The sequence below is a fragment of the Aplysia californica genome, unplaced genomic scaffold (genome assembly GCF_000002075.1).
Source record: "Aplysia californica isolate F4 #8 unplaced genomic scaffold, AplCal3.0 scaffold00120, whole genome shotgun sequence".
In the NCBI taxonomy this organism is placed as follows: domain Eukaryota; kingdom Metazoa; phylum Mollusca; class Gastropoda; order Aplysiida; family Aplysiidae; genus Aplysia; species Aplysia californica.
This window is the reverse complement of record NW_004797390.1, coordinates 703,318-711,138: the sequence shown is the minus strand read 5'-3', so window position 1 is coordinate 711,138 and position 7,821 is coordinate 703,318. Positions and strand designations below refer to the sequence as shown.

Genomic DNA, 7,821 nt, shown 5'->3' with positions numbered 1-7,821 from the left:
CTACATATTAATTAGAAAATTATGGCCAACATTGCTTCTACGGGGAAAAAAAAGAGAGGTGAAAATCATACAATTGTACTTGAATCTCAACTTAGACAGTTGCAAAATAGTCAACTACAAACTAATTAGAAAATTATGGCCAACATTGCCTCTATGGAGGGGGGAAAAAAAGAGAGGTGAAAATCATACTTTTGTACTTGATTCTCACATTAGACTGTTGCTGCAAAAAATGTCCACTATATATTAAAGTAAAAGTATTTTTTCATTCAACTTTGGACTTGAGATTTCTGATAAGAACATGACCTAAAGTTCTTGGAAAACATTTACAGTCTCCGTGGTTTTATGCACCCCGCATAATTTAGCAAAATGTGATAATTTTTGTGTGCATAATTTCAGATTATTTTCCATTATCATTCTTTGTTACAATTTGGGCTCAGTTTGCACAATTTCAGAATTTTTCTCGCATAAAACGACGGGGACAGTTTACAGCATCCACGAATCTCCACGTCATGTGTTCCAAACGGCCGTCCTAACCACTAGAAATGTCACAAAGTACACAAGGCAGGGTACTCAGTTACTGGTCTCACAGACAAAAATTTGTTTTAGATTTTAGATTCAGAAAGAGTTTTACGGCACTTGCAACACAATAAGGTCATATAAGTGCCGAAGAATAGATGTGTTACAAGAGAGTAACAAACACAAAAAAGGAGGAGAGACAAGGACGATAGATGTTTGATAGGAAAGAAGGAGCAAACCACACCAGAGCACCCACCCAAAAATTTGTGATAAGAAAAGCTTCATCGGACTCTAGTAAATATCTACTTCAAAACGATGCATGGGGAATAAAAACTAATCAGATGCCACTGACAATATAAAAAAAAAAAAAAAAAAAATAAACCCCCTTGCTATGGGATATGATAGGTACAAGATTCAGAACCAATAGAAATCAACACATATGCCACAGCTTAAGTATACAAACTTAACTAATATAATTTTTGTTTTCAATGGAAACCCCTCACCCTCTCCCAAACAGAACAGACAGTAAATTATTTTTCTACCAACAAACATCTCCTAGTACAAAACGCTAGTCCGTAAATTACAATGATGGTGAAACAGAAGCTACTCTTGGTGGGGAACAAGTTCCAAGTTTAATGCAAAACACATCTATACATATATAAAGTCAAATTCAATACAAACAATTTTCAACAATGCCTTTCCATTTCATCTTTTACGAATGAATCATTGAATGCTATGTGCATTGTGTTGACTGAAAAAAAAAGTTAACATAGCACTAGCAGACATCTCGAAACACAAATTTGGCCAGCAAGAACCCTTTGTAAGGACACGCTAAAAAAATATCCTGAACTAAAATCCAACACTTCGACTGGGACCATGATACAAACTGCCCAATCCGTGTCCAATTCATTCATCGCCCTAGGCAGACAGCAATGAGCACCCTACTAAAGAGCCTTCAGTGCCTCTTTCTTCATATCTTTTCTTCTTTCTCACACAGCGACCAAGGACCAGATTCCGCTGTATATCCTGTTTTCAAACACGCTGAGGGAGAAACGGGACAATGCGATGTCCGACACATCACCCCCCCCCCCTCGATTGCGCCATATTACAAACTACAGTAGTCTAACAGGCCAACAGAAGTTTGCTGTTAGTTTTTCTCAAGTTTCATATATATATATATATGTATATACATAAATTGCGAGTGAAGGAGATGGAGGTCGTTTGGTGTCAGGGTTAAAAATAACAAGATTAAGGCAGCCAATTTTTGTGACTTCCAAAGCTTGAGTGCCCTTGGAAACTGCAAATTTACAAATTTATTTTGTGTACCTTTGATCAACATTTTTTCCCAGTAACATCCATCCAGATTTGTTTTTTTTCAGTGGACATAAAAAACGTTGAGATGAAAAATAAGATTGATAAAAATTGCCCAACAGGATAAGAATAAATGACGGTTTCTTCAATTTCAGTTTGTTTGACGAGTGCCTGATTTCGCTACGACTAAGATGCGCGGGTCTGATTTGAAAAAAAAAGTCTCGTCAAATCATCATATGGTAGAGTTTCATACACTGTCCCCGCGGTTTTACGCAAAAAAAATTATGAAAATATGCAAACTGAGCCCAAAAATGCGAAATTATGCGATTCTGTCCATTTTAACTAAGAATGATAAAAGGCAAATAATCAGAAATTGTGCAAAAAATTATCAAATTTTGATAAATTATGCGGGGTGCATAAAACCCCGGGGACAGGATACAGTTGAGGGTGGCCAGAGTTTCCTCCAGGAGAGGACGTAAAGCTATTGCTGTGGCACCATCATTTGATCAAATCTTCCCTTAGTACACAGACATGGCAGAATGCGACCCCCCTTGAGCGAAAGCTCTATGGCAGTCTCTTAGATTTGAAGCTGACTGCACAGTTTGTGCGCGACATCGGACTGACTGTCTAGCTGCTGTCATCGAGAACGAGGAAGATCAAACCTTCCACTTTTTATTGAAGGGGGGGGGGGGGGTTGTAAGTCACGATTGGGTTCAGTTTGATGTCATCGTGGCCAACAGTCAACCAGAAAGTTATTTCGCAGTTGTGTTTGCATTTGGAATGTACAGTACCTCCCATGTCAAATTTTGATGAAAGAAAGCAGATTAATTTGATAAAGAATGCAATTGACAGCAAGCAGGAGTTTTTGTCAGATAATGAGCGAGCGATGAAATGGCAGCTACACCAAGGGTTAGAACACTTTGTTTTGACACTCAAACTTTCCGTGCTCTTCATAGTTGGTCGCTTCTAAGGACAAGCGGGCAAACCCAGGTTAAGGGGATTTCCAGAAATCTTGACCAGCACCAAAAGTGGGCGTTGCTCTACCAATAGGAGAAGTTTGGTTCCAGTGGGGTGTATACTTGTTTGGTTATGGAGAAAACTTTTCTTGTTTTTTAGAGAAACTGAACAAGTGGCAAAAACTTTATATTCGATTTTCTCTAAACAGCAGTTTTCGGGATAGCCCCCTTGTACTTAAAAGCGACCAGTTGATCTTGATATTACTAATATGATATGTAAACAACAAAACAAGATTACAAATTATGATTATATAATACAACAATGGTTTTTTTTTTGTGCCTCATGTATCGGCAACAACTCGTACTGAGCAATTTTATTTTTGTCTCCCGGTCATCATCTGACCGCCAGGAATTAACCCCCCCCCCCTCCCCTAAGCCTTCTTTCCCTTGGGGTTTCCCCTTGCTTAATTAACCCTTTCCAAAATGGCATAGCTCATGTCTTATCCCAAGTGGCCGTCTTACACCTGTACCTTCACTCTGATCGAGAGAAAATAATTAAATATCAACGCACTATTTTCAAACCTAGTGGCTGGATGGACTTCTCATGACTGAGCGGTGAATTCTGAACTGGTTAAAAGCTACTAGTCACAGAGGCAAGGACATGGCTATAATTACAATGATAGTTGGTCTTTTAATTGAATTCACAACTTTGTGAAGCAGTTTCAACGTGGGGTTGAAAGAACTATTATATCATTCGTGTGGATGCAAAATGTAATGGAAACTTTCCGGTCCCGTCTTTGTATCGGACCCTCTACTGTTTTCTGCCTAGTAGATCCATCAGGTTTCTAACGTGTATCTTCAATCGCGTTGTTTCATGCAGGGAGCAGCAGGGAGGCATTGGACTGGAGAGGACCAAAGGGAAGCAGTTGTAACAGTAATATAGACTGTCTCTTGTTGGAGGTACTACAAGCATACGAGAGAGAGAGAGAGAGAGAGAGAGAGAGAGAGAGAGAGAGAGAGAGAGAGAGAGAGAGAGAGAGAGAGAGAGAGAGAGAGAGAGAGAGAGAGAGAGAGAGAGAGAGAGAGAGAGAGAGAGAGAGAGGGGGGGGGGGGGGGGGGGGGGGGGGGGGGGGAGGGGGTAAGAATGATAATGCAAGGTGATGAAAAAAAAACTGTACAACTTTTTGTTAATATTTTCCTCCACACTGATGTTTTGCGTTTGAAATCTATACACAACATTTGGAAGTCAAAAGGAATTTGTTTGATATTCATTTTAGATCCATCCACAGAATAGTTTTGCTCTACATAGGGCGTAAAAAACATTTTTAGCTATGTCCCCATTTTTGTAACATGACGCACTATTTCGCATTAGGCCTACCACTAAAAATCCCCTCGATTGCGCCATATTACAAACTACAGTAGTCTAACAGGCCAACAGAAGTTTGCTGTTAGTTTTTCTCAAGTTTCCTTTGCCTACTGAGATCATGAATAATATTTGTAAAGAGCAGAGAGCTTTTTGTATTGAACATTTCCTCACCACCAACTCATTTCGCAAGTGTGGCTCAAGGTACAGATATAATGTTAAAGTGCCCTTAAGGCCTTGTTTGAAGTAAAGGGTGAACACGATCCGTCAGTTAGGATCTGTAGAGAGAGAATCAGAGCTAAAACTTCCCAGACAAAACGACCACTTCAGGTCAAACACACGCGTCACCAGAGGGTGCAGTATTCAGTAGATGAGCCCCGTGAGACGTCTTTCCGTAGACGATGTCTTCAGAACCGACTTTCCTACATCTCAACGGTCCGTATTCTGGAGGCAGATTTTCCCATTCACGAAGCTACCAGGGAATAGATCTAGAACGTGTTCGTGATTCCTCGATCGTCTCGAAGTGCATGAACATTTCCTCTCTGACATTTGAAGACTACAGGGGAAAAACGATTTTTAGTCGCAAACTGAAAATCGTGAGGGTATCAATTTTGAACGCTTGTTGACTCATAACTGTATTTTTGTTCAACTGTTAGTTGATTATTGTTGTTTGATTTCCCATTCAACTACACTTAAAAAAAAAAAAAACCGCCAGTCAAACAAATAATGAAATATTAAGTTATGAGTCCACAACCTTTTAAAATTGGCACCCTCACAATTTCCAGTTTGTAATTACAGTCGTTTTTCCCCTGTGCTCTTAATTTGGTTCTTTGGCAAAACCCATATTCACCTTTCAGGGTATATCAACTCCACAAATGTTGTCTATTTGGGCAACCTCCCCCCCCCTCCCCCCCCCCTTTCCAAATTGTCTCTAGAAAGAGCTCCATACCGTAAAGTGCACAGTGTGTGTGGTTTTGTATACTCACGGTCGAGTGGATCCTTGTGTTTGGCCACCACTGAACATTACGAACGACGCGTTAAAATGTGTCGAGTTAAAAGGAGGACATATATATAGACCAGTGGTTCTCGGAATTCCGGAATTTAAAAACTTATTTTTAAACTCTGTAGGAGAAAAGACACACTGTTTAAAGGTTACGGAGATGGAAAGATTATATTTTTTTAATAAAAGGAAAGGAAAACCCCCCAAAACGAATCACTTCATGACTTTCCTTACAAGATCTTTTAAATTGGTGCATTTTGCATTATATGGGGTTTTAGTAAAAGCCATTTCCATTTTCGAAAATTAATTTCTTCTTTGTAAATTTTATATCAAACAAATTCCTTTTGAATGAATTATATTTGTCCAAAATTACAACGTCTAGTACACATTTAGTGCGAGATATTAATTACAAAAAAAGTTGTACAGTTGTTTTTTTTATCACCCAGTAATTGAGTTGTTCTTGTGGTACAAATTCTTTGCGTCAATACCTTGTATTTTCCATACACCTGGAATGTCTTTTATATACATATTTCTGACGATGCATTCAAGAAGAGAATATAACGATTACTACTACAAACTACCCAAGTAGGGTGACTTTTACTTTCATTTTTAAAAAAGGACTGTTTGTAAACCCCATTCGCACGATCTTTGAGTGATTGAATAATTAAGAAAATCAGAATCAGATTAAGGGAAACATTGTGACTTGCCATTACTTCTGGGTGAGGTTTTTTTCTTCTTTTGGTTTTAGAGGAATTTCTTTATTGCCCCATTTTTGTCGAGGTCTTTAACCAATGGCTCAGAGAAACGACAAAGTATACCAAGTCCATAAGGAACCTGTCCCCGGGGTTTTATGCACCTTGCATAATTTAGCAAAATTTGATCACTTTTTGCATAATTTCTGATTATTTTCCTTAATAATTCTTCGTTAAAATTATCAGACTTGCATAATTTCACATTTTTGGGGTTCAGTTTGGGTAATTCAGAATTTTTCTTGCATAAAACGACGGGGATAGAAGTATACCAAGTCCATAAGGAACAGATGACGTCATCAAGGACTCCCCTCAAGACGACCATGCGTCTGTCTACCCCTGACGCCGTTGTTTTAGTAGAGGTTCTACGGCGCTCGCAACTGCATAAGGTCATATGAACGCCAGAAGATTTGAGGTGTTACAAGGGAGTAACAAACATAAAGGAGAAGGAGGGGAGAAAAAGACGATAGAGGAGATGTTTGTTGATAGGAAAGAAGGAACAAACCACACCAGAGCACCCAGCAAGGCCCTGGTACACATTAAATCGCCTGCGATAGACACGTCACCAGTGGTCAGATGTACAGTTCACAGAGGGCCCATACTCCTGTCCCCGTCGTTTTATTGCAAGAAAAATTCTGAAATTATGTAAACTGAGCCCAAAAATGTGACATTATGCAATTCTGTTAATATTTAACAAAGAATGATAAAGGAACATAATCAGAAATTATGCAAAAAAATGATCAAGTTTTGCTAAATTATGCGGGGTGCATAAAACAGATATTCATAATGTTCTTCAACGACGGAAAGTTGGTGTCTGGAGACGCTCAAGCGAACGTTTTCAGGACATCTGTGGGCATAAGCATAAGCTCAGTGGTGGGTGGGGATTGGGGGGGTGGGGGTGGAGGGAAGGGGGCTGTCAAGGAAAGGGGGGGGGTGCAATTAGTCTGAACCATAGAAGACCCCTCCATAGTATTCAAGGCAATTAAATCAACTTGAATTCGCCCTAGGTGTGAGGTTTTTCAACCCATTGCCTTGTAATGGGTAGCTGAAGGGAATATTATATTGATTTTCACACCATCGATCTTCCAACGAGAGTAGTAAGTAGTAAGGTGGTTTCTTCCCTCTGTTAGCCTGTGGGAGACCCTTGGGCAAAGTCAAGTACTTTACTTTACTTTTATCCGCCGCTTATACCCTTTTGGGTGTCGCGGGAAGAAAGAGACGTCTCTCTGTCGCCAGCCGGAGAGCTTGGGTCAGGGGGATGCCGCGGGTGGTTAATGTTTCCCTGACTCCATGTATCCAGGTCTTTCTCGGTCGCCCTCTAGACTTGTTGCCATTGATTTTTTTAATGTAGGTACATTAGGCTGGATGATGTGTTGGTAATCGTAGGAGATGTCGGAACCATTTGTGAGGTGTGCTGACAAAATGAGTCACTTCTCGCGATCCAAGAATGGAGATAACGGCCGAAAATCAACACTGGGGTCAGATTTAAAGATTATTAGCTGATGCCATTTTGTTCAAGTCTACCGTGTCTTTTATTATTCTATACTTACAAATTGTACAAACTCCACCAACTAAATAGTTAATGTATCAATTTTCAAATGGCAAAAACTGGAAAGAACACTAATTTTGTCAGCACACCTCTCATTTGATTCTTTGATGTTGAATGTGATTCATGACATCATTTGAGCCCACCATTTCTCGGATTACTGAGTTTCTAATTTGGTCTCGCCTGGTCTTGTTTACAGCTTTTCTAAGGCATCGCATTTCAGTCACAAAGTCAAGTAGGCCTACCTATTATAATAGTGTTATGTGACGTCATGGCAGGCAGGTGATGGGGGAATTTTTGGGCAGCAAAAGATAGTTTTGGAATTGGTGAGCTTCAACTTTTTATATTTATTTTATTTATTTATTTATAAATTTTTAACT

At 39.5% G+C, this 7,821-nt stretch overlaps 1 protein-coding gene across 1 annotated transcript in view; it reads right to left on the bottom strand.

Annotated features, from left to right (window-relative positions):
- Positions 1-412: 412 nt before the first annotated feature.
- LOC101846497 (ranBP2-like and GRIP domain-containing protein 3) overlaps positions 413-7,821 on the bottom strand; it is a gene marked incomplete in the record, with an annotated part of 88,555 nt that continues 81,146 nt past the window's right edge. The window contains 1 exon segment of the mRNA XM_035969148.1: positions 413-1,014.